The 15,157-nt window shown below is 49.1% G+C and overlaps 1 protein-coding gene across 11 annotated transcripts in view; it reads right to left on the bottom strand.

The window, feature by feature from the left end:
* Positions 1–15,157, bottom strand: part of LOC309856867 (steryl-sulfatase-like) — a 490,902-nt gene that overhangs the window by 388,074 nt on the left and 87,671 nt on the right. The window lies entirely within an intron of this gene.

Below are 15,157 nucleotides of genomic sequence, written 5' to 3' on the forward strand. Positions count from 1 at the left end.
ACACCTTCCTTTTTCTTGTCCTCATCGTCCTCCCCACACCTGAGATCATACCCACACCTGAGATCATACACTACCGCACCCCCACAGCAACGCTTCAACAGAACCACAGTTCTGACCAAAGCAGTAAGAGCAACAGGGACCACCTACTCTTTGCTCTTTGCTCTCGAACCCCTTTATGACACACTCTCTTATTCAGAACACCTGAAACCCTAGGAGTAAATGCTATAGGCTCCCCTTCTCCGACAGGAACTACAGGGTTCTGTAAGGACTGTGACCTGCTGAAGCTCACACTAAGTTAGGACGTTGAAAAGCCCAGATAAGGGTTAAAACTGCCTCCAAAGGCCAGACCCACAAACCTTACATACTTAAGCGGATGGGCTCGATGCAATTCTACAAGAGGGGAAGGTAGAGATGCCTACTGAAATTATCCTGGACAAAATGCTAGGACAGCTGCTTCTCTTCAAATTCATACAGGACAAAGGGAAGGAAGGCTGGGGTACAGACTAAACAAGGCTAGGCATGACTTCACGGCTGTTCCATGCACATGAGGGATGCGTGCAAGTTTACTGTACTTTTCTGCCTACTCCTGTTTATGTCTACATTTTCCATGAGAAAGAAACAGAAGCTGCTTGGAGACAGAAGGGGCTGAAATACGGCCTGTCCGATTAGGACGCTGTGGTCGGCAGTCACATCAGCAGTAAAAGACGGTCAAAGTAGAGGAACCCCATCTGTGATCTCCACAGAGAGCCGTACACTCCAGCTTAACTTCGTAAGTTAACGCATGCACTTGGACTCTGACTGCGGTATTACGGTCTGACTCCACTTCTGATGTTTGACTGGGAAGAGCTCGTAAGCCTGGCCAGTCCTTATTCGACGCGCGCCCAGGGAGCTAAGAAGAAAGCTTGGGTGCTGTCCCCGGCAGTGCTGTGGGGACATTCAAGCTATGGCAGCCCCTGCTGAAATGCTCCGCCCGACCCGGACCTCTTCCCACCGTGAAAGGTCAATCATTCTCTTTTCTCATCCCTCTCAAGCTATTTTCAGACCAGCCGGGGCACAACCTTGCTCCCCTCCAAGAAAGCCTCATCATGGGCGTAATTAACCTTTTTAATTTTTTTTTTTCATCGCCTCTTGCTGTTAGTGTGGCATCCTTAGTCGAGATCTGGGAACCAAATTGAGGGCAGGGGACCTGTCTCATGGCTTCAGGATCAGCAGAGCCATTGAAATTTTATAAGGACGGCAGAAATCCCTTGCACCAGGAATAACTGAATATGAGCACATGCGACCCGGCACACAGGTCGTGCCCCAGTGGGCACAGGCCCTCTGCTTTGGGGCTGCCCCTTCACCTCGGTGGTCCAGAAATGGAGGGCCGAGGCTGCAGAGTCAGCTTTCCATGGAGGAGGCACAGATGGTTCCCAAAGCCAACGCAGAACCCGAGAAATCTGTTACAAAACAAATTTTTTGCTATTTGACGGCAAATGCTACAAGTTATGGTATGTTCAGTCTTCAAATTTTTAGCTCCTAGAATAAACATCCCGGAAGCCACACCATATACATAAATGTCACACTCGGAACCAAGGAATCAGATGCATGAGGGCTGTTTTGGATTTGTGTCCCAGGGTAAATCAGGATCAGGCAGACACTGACTGTGGTGTTAGTACAGCAAAGCAAATCACCTACATGCTTGGGGACATCGGACGCGAACACTAATTTCTGCTGAATTATCATTCTATGTCATTATATCGTTCCGAATATGGTAATTCGTTCAATGAGTTGACGCACGAAGAAGAATATAACCCCGCTGAACACTTTGAAGGGAAAATGCCCCTTTGGACTCATACAGCAATTTCAGAGTCAAAGAACATGGACTGGGGCACCTGGGTGGCTCAGTGGGTTAAATCCTCTGCCTTCGGCTCGGGTCATGATCTCAGGGTGCTGGGATCGAGCCCCGCATCGGGATCTCTGCTCAGCCACAAGTCTGCTTCCTCCTCTCTCTCTCTGCCTGCCTGTCTGCCTACTTGTGATCTCTCTCTGTCTGTCAAATAAATAAATAAATCTTAAAAAAAAAAAAAAAAAAGAACACGGACTTATCCGTTAGCAGACGACTGAAGATTTTACTTCCTTGTGTTGTCATTATTAGTTTGCAAAAGCTGTGCCACTGTGCACCTCCATTTCGAACAGAGTTCACCTTCCATAGATTGAGAAGGAACTTAGCATGATTTTTTTCAAAAAAACTGTGCCATCTGGGATGATCTGTATGGACACAAAGCCTGCACACACCTATTTGACAGCAGTTTTATGTATTACTATGAAAATCTTGAAAACAACCAAGATGTCCTTTAGTAGCAGTCTCGATGAAGCATAGTCTACCAGACAATGGCATGTTATGCTGCTCAAAAAAAAAACCGAGGCATCTGGCAACAGAACGACACCCATGGGACGCCTGGGTGGCTCAGTGGGTTAAAGCCTCTGCCTTCAGCTCGGGTCATGATCCCAGCGTCCTGGGATCAAGTCCCACATCGGGTTCCTTGCTCAGCAGGGAGCCTGCTTCTCCGCCTGCCTCTGCCTGCCTCTCTGTCTGCCTGTGCTCGCTCTCTCTCCCTCTCTCTCTCTGATAAATACAAAAAAGAAAAAAAAAATTAAAAAAAAAAAAAAAAGACAAGACACCCATGATGATGGGTACATGTCATTACTCCGCAGCCCAAACCCACAGAATGCAGGACTCCAACAGTGAATCCTTCTAGAAAGTCTGACGTCTAGTCAACAATAAGCATCTGCGTCGGCTGGAGGGCACCCCATGCACCCGACCAATTCACGATATTCTAAGGGGACCCGTGCAAAAGAAAGGGAGAAAAGGAAAACAGGACCTACGACTCAAGGTTCCTGCAAACTGAAAACTGCTGAAAAAAACTGCCAGCTACGTTCTGAAAAAGTGCCTTTTCAGATGCAACGTCTCCATCCAAGACTCCTCATCCACGTACCCAACACGCGTCAGGAAGCACCTGGGCAGCACAGGCTGCGTGCGGAGGGCGGGGGCCTGGGCGACTGGTCCAGGCCCTCAGAGCCTCCGGGAGACCGGTGTTCTTGGTTCGAGCTCGCTGCAACGCCGGTTTTCCATGTCCCCGGCAGGCCCTTTCCATCTCCAGATGAACCTACAGTTGTACTTGCGACCGAGACTCCTTCTATGAAATACATATTATATCTTTCCGCATGCCAACATTCCTACCCCCCCGGGATTTCTTCCAAACCCCAGTATTCCCAATAACCATAATAAGATATTCACTCTGTCCCCGTCAATTTTTCTCATCCGTTGCCTACAGTGATGACTTCATTTTTTTCATCAAAAGTGCCCTGCTACAGCTGGGCTCGGATGAATACAAGAGAATCTAGCTGAGCCCATCACGCATCGGCAAACAAAGGACTAGTTGGCCAAATGTGTGCAGAAACTGTCAGCTTTCTGATTTCCTTTGAGTTCTCTCTTCCCCAAAAGATGCACTCTGGATCCCATGCAGTTTAGGTCTTAGGTCAGAATCTCATTTGTAAAACCCCAAGCCCATGAACTGTTTAAGTTTTCATAAGATTGATCCCGTAACGGTCTAACATATTTCTCTTCTAAAAACGCTGAACGGAAATCTCCCGTGAGAACAAATGCTGGTGTATTATTCTTGCTTTCAGAGCACCGTGCCGCAAGTCAGAGGTCCACAAATATTATTTTTCAGCAAGGTTCTCAAGGTATAATAATACCAATTCATACGGGATGATAGTTTCAAATGACCGACGGTGGGCTGTAGGATAGCTGATAAATGAAATGTGTTGTTTCCAAACCTTTCTCACATGGTTCCCTGCACGAAACACATACAGAAAATAAGCCATTTCGGGAACACTTGGCTAGTTAACTGGGGACAACAAGACCCAGCTTACCAAAAAGCAAGAACTTCAGACCCGGGTTTTGTAAGTAAACCAGAAGGACACAATTTGGAAAATGTACAGATGTGGCTCCTTCCTTCTCCGGGTGTGAATGTGGCTTCCAGAAGAAGCCTAATTTCGACAGAATTTCAAACAAATTCCATTTGTTCATTCCACAAACAAGTGTTAAACTGCTGTCGAGAATGAGACAGTGACCCTCCACGCAGGACAGAGAAGGCTTCCCCAGGCACACGCCAGTTCTACATCCTGCCCAAGAGAGAGGCTTCCACATGGAGCTAAGGGTTCAGGCTCTGCCTCCTGGCTCGTGTAAGAGAGACCTCGCTGGACTCGTCCGTCCCCGGCGGGCTCAGTGGGGTTTTTAACTTCTAAGTCAGAGAGGACGATGTCCAATAGTGAAAGTGTTGCCAGGAGACAGAAAAGAGGGGAATTTCAAACCACACAGACCAAGACTGGTCACGCTATGATTGATCAAGTCACCCTGGTTCTTACAATGGAGTCAGAAAACAGGCTCGCCTCCTTGAAGACTTGTGATTTCAGCTGTTCTGTCTTTGTCTTTTCTCCTACAAGGCAGGTCGGTCCAGACAAAATATTGGACCAAAATACTGTGAAATAACCATTTACCTCTTCGGAAGCACCGTTCTTATTAAGGGGGAAAAAACATGTTTCAAGCAGCAGACAACAAGAATAATTAAGAAAATTTCCACCAACTCAACATGACCCCCAGGGAACAAAAGAAGGGCCCCTAAAACTATTTTAGGAAGTGTTTTATCTGATCAACAGGTTAATGGTGGGACTGAACTGATCCCGGGGGGGGGGTTAGAAGCTGAAGATTAATAAATGAGAGTCGCTAACGACAGTCTGTCAGGGTGGCCCAGACCCTCTGTGGGGCATGTGCCGTGCTTGGTGTTGTTCTAGAAAGCTAGCTTTAACCTGTGTCCTCACGCTCTCCCAAACCTATTACCGACCGGCACAGAGAAATCCGACTGTCAGTGGCCCTAGAAAGGCAATTCTTTGTTAGCTTACGTGGGATTAGAAGCAGAGCCCACGTCCCATATATCAGGACACAACTGCCAACGCGCAAAGACATTTACTCTCTTTCCAGTGGGAAGCAGCGCCCGCTGAACACAGGTAAACTTGACTTAGTACTTCCAGAACAAATGGTCAAGATTTCCAAAATTTGGTTCTGATCTTCTCTGTGACGTGGAGCTCAAGAGATCTCGCAGATGGGACGTTGGAAAGCCTATGAGTTATCTATAGCATAAAACCAAGGCCAAACGCTCACACATTAAAAAAAAAAAAAAATAAAGTATCTGAGCAAAAATGAAATCCCAGAGATGGGATTCTTTATCTCCCCTCTTACGTCCCCAGAGATATGGGTACGATGGGCTGGCTTTTGTGCTGTGAGGGCAGAGCTGACGTCCTTTGGTAAGACTTCTCCTCTGTCATCTGAGGGTATTTTTAGGGAGAAGCAAGCAAAATATCGTAAAAAGCACCCAACGCCGCATCTTGTTTGATTTCCGCTCCATCAGACTCACCATGCCCACGAACATGGGGATCCCCCGTCAGTCATGTCGAGGACTTTCACATTTCCCACGGGGACATGAAAAGTTCCCTCCAAACACATTGAGGAGACATCGCTCATCACTTTGCAAAGAGCTGCGGGGAGGTAAGCCAACGCGACACCAAGGCATCCAACAAGGCTGCTCTAGGCATTCATGTAGGTATTTTGCTTTTCCTTCTTCTGGGGGATGAAGACTAACAAGGCAGACCTTGTATTTAGAACACACGTTCCCCAGCATATTCCCATCACACACTGGCGTTCTCCCAATTTTAACGAGCCGACTGACCGCCCTGGGGACCACGCTAACGGGAAGAGTGATTCAGTCCATCTGGGGCCTGCAGAACTTCTGAAACGCTCCTACATGACATCTGTCCGTCTGCAAAGGACATACTTTCCGAAGAAAGCGCACGTGTGATTAAATGTTTAAGAAACGCTGATGTGTAATAAAAGGAGATGGTTGACATTTAGGGATTTCATCATGAGATTTGGATACAGTATCCATTTCACACCTAACTTTACACTCAGGAAGGAAACATAGTAACGTAGACTTGGGATTTTTAGGGGAGTTACCAAAGGGGAAAAGCCCAGGATTCCAACATGGCTCTCCTACAGATGACCCTCAGCTCCCTTTTTGCTGGAACGTCTCCCTCCGGTCAGTTCCTGTGTGAGCTCCGCTTTTCCGGGAAATGCGTCCTTATTTCGCGCGGTACCTGGTTGTTATGATAATGTTGTGATTTCCTCCATTAAGCCTGTCTGTGCCCTCATCACAGCCGTAATGTGTGATTTATCCCCCGCACCTGCGCTCGCCATCTGGGCTGTTTCGCGGCTCGACTCTGCTCTCTTCTTGGGTTAACAGTAACCTCTGGTTTTTTTTTCTGCCACGCCCCCGCCCCCAACCCCGGGGCATTGCATTTGCTGAAAATAATCTGAATTATTATTCAGCTCATTCTCACCCCCTGTGAGCTCACCGGGGTTCTCCTGCGTCCACGAGGCAAAGGCACGCGGAAGAATAGTGTCCCCGCAGCTGTTTAGGGCAATCACACACAGGTGTGGGAGGAAGCCCAAAGCTGGCGTGCCTGTGACTCAGAGGAAGCCACTCCGAGTTTGAGCTTTTGGTCAATGCTTCCCTAGCGTCCTAAACATCACAGTGGCACGGCGGACCCGGGCAGCAGGGTCTCTCAGCACTGGTGCAGAACTGCCTGCAAAAGCAGTGCTCCGAGGGACCAAATGCCCTTCCCACGCGTGAACCCGCCAGGCCGTTGTACTTCCTGCATGTCCCTGTCTGCTAGACACTAAGGTTTGGGGACGCTGGGGGCAGCGCTCTGCCCTTCTGAACGGCCACCGGCCGAACCTGCCCTGGGGGTTCTCCAGACATTGCCTCCTGGCATGCAGGGTCCAATCAACATTCCTGATGCTCAAGGACACCACCCACACTCACTGTTACTTTACAAGCGGGGGTTTATGTTGCTGTTCGTTTTGTTTGTTTGTTTATTGGCATTGGGTTCTACCATCTCCAAAGCCACAGGCACACAGTCAGAAATTCCGTTCCACCGGCACGTAACTCCCATTCCAGGCCTGCCGGGCACGCGGGCTCACACTGCACCGAGCTCCCCTCCTGGTGTTCCCCCCTCATCGAAGTGACCTTTGCGTCTCCTTCTGAGTGCTCAGGCTCCCGGGGAGAGTTCCGCCGTTCCTGCCGAGGCTCTGGGCACACGGGCTCTTCCGGAAGGCATGAGGTCCAGCGCGGGCCATCTCCAACGGAAGCTACAGTAGCCATCGCGATATTCAGAGACGGTGTGAATTCAAGTTCGCTTTTCCATCCGACGTTTTTCTCATCCACGAACTGTTTCCAAGAGCTGGCGATCTCCCCGTCAAGCCCATGTGTCACCTCCGAGTTTGGGAGACAGTGCACGGAAGCTGCGCCCCGGGAAACTGCGGGTCACAGTGATGTCGAGGCATCGTGTGTACACTCCAGGCAAAGAGGTCTCCCACATGTGGGAAATAACAAGAAGAAAAAAAGGACATTTGTTGACTACCTGAGCATACGGGGCACTGTGGACTGTGCTCTGAAGACACGACCTCAGAGAGCTGATTGATGCCGTGAATTCAAGCGGGCAGAAGGCAGCTTGCGGGGGGAGGCATCTTGTCTGATCTCTGGACAGGCCCTCGCTGGGTCCTGACTTAAAAGCAACAGGTCTCAGATCTCCCCCTGACCTCTAATTCTGACCTCACCTTTCAAGTAAACACAGCGGTACGCAGTGCAATGTTACCCAAACACTGCTCTAACTCACCATCCCGGGCCCTCGTGCCTCTTCTCCTTCCACGCCTAGAAACAGTAACGAGCAAATTCAACATGCTAAAAGGGTTAACTGAAGGGGCAGGAAACATTACCCCAAACACTGCTGTCCTGCACGACCCACACGGACGTCTTACTGTTTTCTGGATCGGGAGTCCAGTTTTGAACGCAGATGTCTTTACGGTATACAGGGCAAACGTGAAAACATGGGGCTCGGCGGAGTGTTAGAACCCAGGAGCTGGAAATGCACCCTACAAAAGCCTGCACACGGGCTTGCGTAGACAGTGCACAGCTGGACAGAAGCCGTCTCCCGCCCCAGCTAACGCAACAGTCCAGATTCCCCTCCGGCTCCGAGGAGGAGGGGCGGCGAGTCGGCGGGCCGGCAGGGCGATTACCCACAGGTTACGTCCCCTCTCAAAACCTCCCTTTCTCACCTATAAAGGACACATGAGAAGAACGCCTCCCCGTAAACTGATGAACCCACATGCAACACTTCAGTGAGTTACCGGAGTGTCACCAAACGATTCCACAGGCCAGCAGCCGTTGGTCAACCAACGTTCCTCCTCCATGCACGGGGGGGGGGGGGATGGCGGCTCACGTCCATATTATCAAACGCGCCCACATGTTTTACTAATCCCGTTCGAATTAGTTGGGACTTGATTTCCTGGATAATTTATGATGTTGCTCGGTTTATGGAAAGGATGTATCCAACAGCATTAGAATCGATTCATTTTAATTCGAGATGTAAATTCAAGGTAAAATAATATCCGTCCAAGCCTGGGAACGTAAAATTAAGCTTCGGGCTTTGTAAAAACGGTAACGTTCCTAGAGAGTTGATGAAATCCAGAGGTTAATGATTTATGAGCTAAATTAATTTAGAGAACCAGAATCAATAGTCCAGACAATGCATTTCCAACTAAATATTACAGCGGAATGTTTGCGGGGATCGCCAGACGTGCCTTGGTCCTGCCCGGGTGACCTCCCTGTGTTTCTCCGTCTCCTACTCTGTAGTTTTTAACACCCCTGGGCTAAGGTTGCAAAAACCGCTTTTTGCACACAATGGAGTACTTTGCTACACATGCAGCATTACTGGAAACCCACACAGGAACGAGAGAGAAAGGAAGATGTGCACCATGCACGTTTCTTTTACTCTTGCTGCCCTGTCACTGGGTTTTTCTGATACTGTGATTTATGTGCAGCTTCCCAGATGTGCTTACATGCAGCACACCCACCACCAAGAATCGGTTAATGGAGAAAAGCATGTCCTGGTGAAGCTGAGGGTGAATCTGGAAGAACAAAGCAATGAAAATGAACGCAGGTGAGGGCAGAGTCTGGGACCAACGGCGGCGATGACGTAGCATGTCTGATGCGTGAGCAAATGGGTCAGACGGTCGTGGAGGAACAGACAGAAACGAACTTTAACAGCTCCACTCGTATGTCCCTGGTGGCCCAATGTGTCTTTGTCTTTAACCACACACTACTCCGCATTTGGCTCTCTGGTAGGAATTCTATCCTTTATCTCCTCAGAACGTGCTGAGTGCAAAGCCTGATAAACATGTTTGAGGAACTCACATCCCGTGGGCACGAGGAGCTCCACGTTCAGATGCCAGGAGGTCACCCGTGTGCACAGATGCCACATCCTGCTGAGCAGACAGGGACAGACAGCCAACGAGATTTGCAGAGCTGACCTCTAGAGACCCAATGAGATTTGCAGAACTGACTTCCAGAAAGCCAATGGGATCTGCAGAGCTGACCTCCACAGGCCCAGTAAGATTTGCAGAGCTGACCTCCAGAGGGCCCATGAGATCTGCAGAGCTGACAGTCACATACGCAGATGTCATCCTTCCCCCTAAAATAAAAGCAAGCTCTGGGACCTCTCCCATGGCTGCTCTCAGAGCAGAAAAAAAACCAACAACAAATAGCAGGCCAGTAGCATTTCATACAGTGAACCTGGGAAGAGATGGCCCTGGCCTACGGTGTGCATTTCCAGGGCCACCTAGATCCAGGTACCAGCAAGGTAAGAAGAGCCCTCCTCCACATAAAATAGATAGTTTCCGTGGGAGAATAAGGAAACGGCCTTTCTGAGGCTAGCCGCCGTGGCACGGGCTTGGACTCCAACGCGAGGTCCAGAAAAATGAAGCAGAGGTCACCTGTGGAGGCACATCAGCTGGGGCATCTCTTGACTCCTGGTGAGACAGGCCGGGAGGAACCCGGCAGGATATTAAAGCTCCTGCAAACAGAGGCAGGGGACCGCATACTGTCTGGAGAGGATCCTGCCCGTCCTCGCCAACACTGTGGCTGCCCTGTGTCCTTCACACTATTCTGGTCAAAGATTCCCTTTGTCCTTCCTCTGCCTTGTGGACGGCAACCGTCCTGGGCCAACGGCACCTGAGCAGCACCTGCTCCGTTTTGCTGGAGCTGGGTTTGTGCGGAAGCAGCCCCCAGCTGGGATGCCCGCCCAGAGAGACCCCCGTGCATAAAACGACAAAGCATTTCGGAGACGGAGGGCAACCACCCTACGTGCGAATACCGTTAATTCCTTCCACGTCAAAATAAATCACAATGTGCTTTGACTTCTCAGCCTCCACTCTGCTTAGCTGCAAGATAGCAGAAAACAAAACCTAAATGTCAAGCTGTGTCAACAAGGCGAAATGGGTTTTTTTCCTCAAAGTCAGTCCTCGAGGCTTCAGAGATGGTCACAGAAACTTACTGACTGTAGGTTGTGTTCTGCCTAAAGTACGGCATGTTTACTTGCTAAAATTGAGACGCATAAATGCATTTATACGATGCTGTTACTGGAGAGACGTGGCAACACACAGCAGTGCCGACAAAAGTATCTGATAGGCAATTCCACCTGCCAATGATTCAAGTTAAAATCCTTAAAATGTTGTCGTATTTGTTCTCTCCCGAGTCTTGTCTTACTTCGGAATGAAACGACGTTATGACAACAGCGCTCCTTCGATACGCGCTTCCGTTAACCGGAGACGTGCACAGGTGCAGAAGCGACGCTTCGCCACGGCAACGGGCTCAAGGTGTTCCGCAGCTGAATGTCACTGAGGACTCGTTCTGTGACGTCAGGGACTGGTAAACGTCAGAAGCCAATGGACACGCCGCCTACAGTTGGAGACGTGAGAAGAAGGACATCGGGTGTGCAATTCGCAAGCACCCACGGGAAGTCCAGAAAGGACAGATCTCTGTCCCCATTGGAACTCTCTGCAGCGATGGCGTTGGCGGTGCCCCGTGGAAAAGATCTATTTTGGATCGAGAAGGAGTCATTTATGGAAACGTGCTACTTTTCTCCTCACTGCTTGGGAGCAAATAAAACAATGTACACACTGTCATAAGGAAACTGTCCTCCCCAAATGCCTTGTTCCTAAGGAAACAAGATCCTGAGCCATCACCGTCTCCAGCCCGGAGCTCCGGTGCCGTGTTGAGAGAGGCGGGTCCGGCGGCTGAGCCCAGCAGTCAGCTCAGAAGGCAGACGGTGAGCAACCACCAGGCTCTGAGCAAACCTGAATTCCCGTTGCTCAGGGCTCCTTGGAGATGTCACTCGTACAGACTGTAGGCACACAGTCAGGCGCAGTGATCTCGGAGGACAGAGACATGGAAAGGTGGCGGTCACCGCTGTCTCACGGGCAGATGGGTCGCAAGACTCCATCCCATGAAACCGTGTCCTGGGACATCTATGGCCACGTGCCTTCTGCCTCCAGCAAATGAGCATTATTAGAAAGTTTACTTAGAGAAATGGCACGAGCGAGGCACAGAAAGACAGGAGGGAGTCGATGGGCGCTGTGTGTGCAGCCGCCATCATCACCATCATAGCAAACCGTGCAGAGGTCTTCATACATCCCGGGACCGCTTCAAGACATCCAGCAACACAGGCAATGGTATAACCCCATTTTACAGACGAGGAAAGAGAGGCACAGTGAGAATGATAATCTGCCCCAGCTTCCAGCCAGGGGCTCCCGGGGTTGCAGCAGAACCTCAAGCTTCAGGCCCCAAATCTCCACCCTGTTTTGGCTGCCAAAACATGCACAAGTCACACGTCACGAGGCCATGCGTCCTGCTCAATACCATCAAGGACACAAACGCATGGTCTTGGGTCTGAATTCTACCCTTGCCCCTTCTCGGCTGAGAGAGCCTGCGGGGCACACCACATCCCTCCCACGTGCCTTCCTATCCATATCGGCCAAATGGGACAACAAGGGTCCGTCCTCAGGAGACCAAATGAAGATGAGTATGAAGGCCTGATGCCCAGAGACGGAAGGTGGTCCTGAGTGAGGACCAGGATGTTTATCATCAGGAGGATCAGAGTCGTTACGGCAGGGGGCAGCTGGCAGCGGTGTGGCTATGGGACATTCGGAATGACGGAGGAAACCGGAAGAGCCAGAGGGAGACGTGAACCCATGACCCTGAGCCACCCACTTAACACAACATCCAGGAACAGTCCACATCCCTAACGGCCTTTGGCCAGTCGCCTTACTAGGTGGAAGCAAGAACAGAGCTCGCGAATTGTTCGATTTTCATTAAATCAAATGTTCGTGAACATGCTAGAAATGTCTTCTAATGATCCTTCATTATTCTCTTCCCCGTGCTGAAGGCAAACATTAATGTGGCTTTAACACCGGCCACTGAATATCCTGGAAACGAGACAGACACATGCTAGTTTCTGCCTCCTCCCTCTCCCTAACTCTCTTTGAAAGTCAAACAACTAAATAGATGAACTACAAGTAGAGCCCATCCAGGGGGCAGCCGCGCAGAGTCCCGGGAGCACACCTGGAGCTCTGGGACGCGAGTGGGATCACCAGTGAGGTCAGGATACCCCAGGCTTCCCTTGCAGCCTGGGAAGACGGTACGCAGCACAGCAGCAATGTCCTGTTGGAGGCATTTGGGGACAACCGCATCTCGATGTGATCCAAAGGGTCTGTGTCCCAGCCAGGAACAGCAAGAACACCTGCGGCGGACCGGTGCTGGGGGGAGGGGTCAACAGACCCCCCTGCGTGCCCTCATGTACTTTAGCACCAAAGCCACTGGTGATGACCCAGGGAGGAACCGTCAGCACCGCCCACTCACAGAGCAGACCTTCCCTCATGAACCAACTGGTGCTGCTCACCTTGGGACGTGACCGCTGGTCGACACCGACCAGGCTGAGAGCGGCCTTGGGGGCCTCATTAGTGTCAACTCTGCACACACCTTGCAGGAAGAGCCTGACCCGATGCCTGCTGCCCAGAGGCAAAGTGCAGCACTGGGACAGCAAAATCCATCTTCCTCAACAACCACGCTAGCCAGGAGCGCGGACCACCTGGGACCAACAGCTAGAACAACGAGCAAATGGTCACACACCTGTTCCTTTCCATACTTTACATACCTCACTGTAAAGCATGAGACCGAACACATATTTGAAGGAAACACAAGGGAAAAGATACATAACTTTGTAGGCAGAAAAAGCCTTTTTAAAACCCATCGGCAATCCCCAAAGTCACAAAGGAGAGGCACTCAAATCTGACCACAGAAATTCACCAGAAAAAGAGCCTACAAATAAAATGAAAAGACAAAAAAAGCAGGAAAAAAAATTGTAACATACAACAAGGAAACTATTAATGTCCTTCCTATGTAAAGAGCCCGTAGAAATCAATAACAAAAATGACAGACAACACAATAAAAAGCACTGAAGGGATATGAGAATGGAATTCTTAGAAGGAAAAACATAACGGCATGAAAATGTATAGTTTCAACTAAAGGTGTAACTGGAAGGGACACTGAAATGGTGAAATAGCAGTTTTCGCCTGAGAAATAGAAAAGTATACATCTTTTCCAAATCATAATATCTAGAGCTGTTGATATTATGAGAAGATTAGTATTCACACACATCACCAATGTGTGTACCCCTATAAAGGTTTAAAAAAGACAACAGGTTTCAGACAGTACCTACTAAAATTCAATTTTCTAACACCCTTTGATTCAACACTTTTAATTCTGGGAAACCTGTCTTTCAGGAACGTCCCACAAATTCACAGAGATAAACAGAAGAGAATCGTCACCATGGTGCTACCTGAAACAGAAAAACAACAACTTGGTAGCAACTCCACGGTCCCAAAAACCTGTGTGGAGAGTTTGTATAAAACACTCTTAATAATAGGACCATGTCTTAATTTATTATATAATATGGGCAACACAGAAGGAGTAGACTCTGTGTCTGAGATGGTCTGTGAAGCTGCCCATCACGGGGAAGGCATGTCTGTAACACCACTTGGGTCTGTGTTCTTTGGTTTTGCTCGTGTCCGATTACTTTGGCAATTAGAAAAACAACCACAATGAGGACAACATTCAATCTAGACTAAAAATACTGATGGCAAAGCCATGTTGCAAAACTGAGATGCGGATGGACAGGTACCTCCAAGCTGTCCTCCTGAGCTCTGTGCACCCAGGACTCAGCTGTTGGCTTGTCCTGCCGCAGGGCAGCCCCTACATGGACAGAAAACTGTCCCCACACAGAAGCACAGAGGGAAGCAAGATTCCACGTCGGTCGGGGCCATCCCGTGCTGGCTGTGGCCTGCAAACCAGCACTCATAAGGGAGTCCTCAAACACATCTCAGAAAGTGACAATCACAGAAACTCCTGGCCCGGATTATTTTATTTTCATGTACACAAAATTCATTAATTTTTTTTTTTTTCTTCACATCTGGAAGGTGTACGAACTTAAATAAAATTATATACTAGGAACAACATCCCATGTATGACACGGAGGAAGTTCTGTATTTTAAAAATATACATTAAGTGTTCTGACCTACCTCCACGGCACATTTCCTGAATTTTTTTGCACACGCCCCGAAGCTTAGTGCAAACCTTTGCAAATCAAGCATGTGATTTCTTTATACTATCTCTTGATTAAATCAGTTTGGCGACCGTGGAGAAAAAAATTATACCTAGGTAGGTCTGTATTAGACGTCCCTTTACAATGTATGCATTGTCTCACTTCCTAGATGTCTTCCTCAAGGTTTTGCAACCTCATTAGGTATCCTGCATTCAGGTAAACAGTGCTCTCTGGGAGTGATTTCATTTCTCTCCTGGCTAGACCTGCTGGAGTAAAAAATCTGTCCACTGGGCAGGGGTATTGTAATACAGGTTCTGGGAAGAGACTGTCAGTCGGCAGGCTCTAGGTCATCATTATCTTGGTAAGAAGGGCTTACGGCGACAGGACTGGAAGCGGTCTTTTATCTGATTCAGAGCTGAGGTACCACGCTAAGGCTATACACAAGATTTGATAGTCTGGGGTAAGCTAGTAGAGTTCCTTGTTTTGTTGCCTTTTCTTAAATTTTAATCAATCTCCACTTTGGGGAATTAGCATCCCACAGAAGTTACTGAATTAAACAGAT

The sequence above is a fragment of the Mustela nivalis genome (genome assembly GCF_964662115.1).
Source record: "Mustela nivalis genome assembly, chromosome: Y".
Lineage (NCBI taxonomy): Eukaryota > Metazoa > Chordata > Mammalia > Carnivora > Mustelidae > Mustela > Mustela nivalis.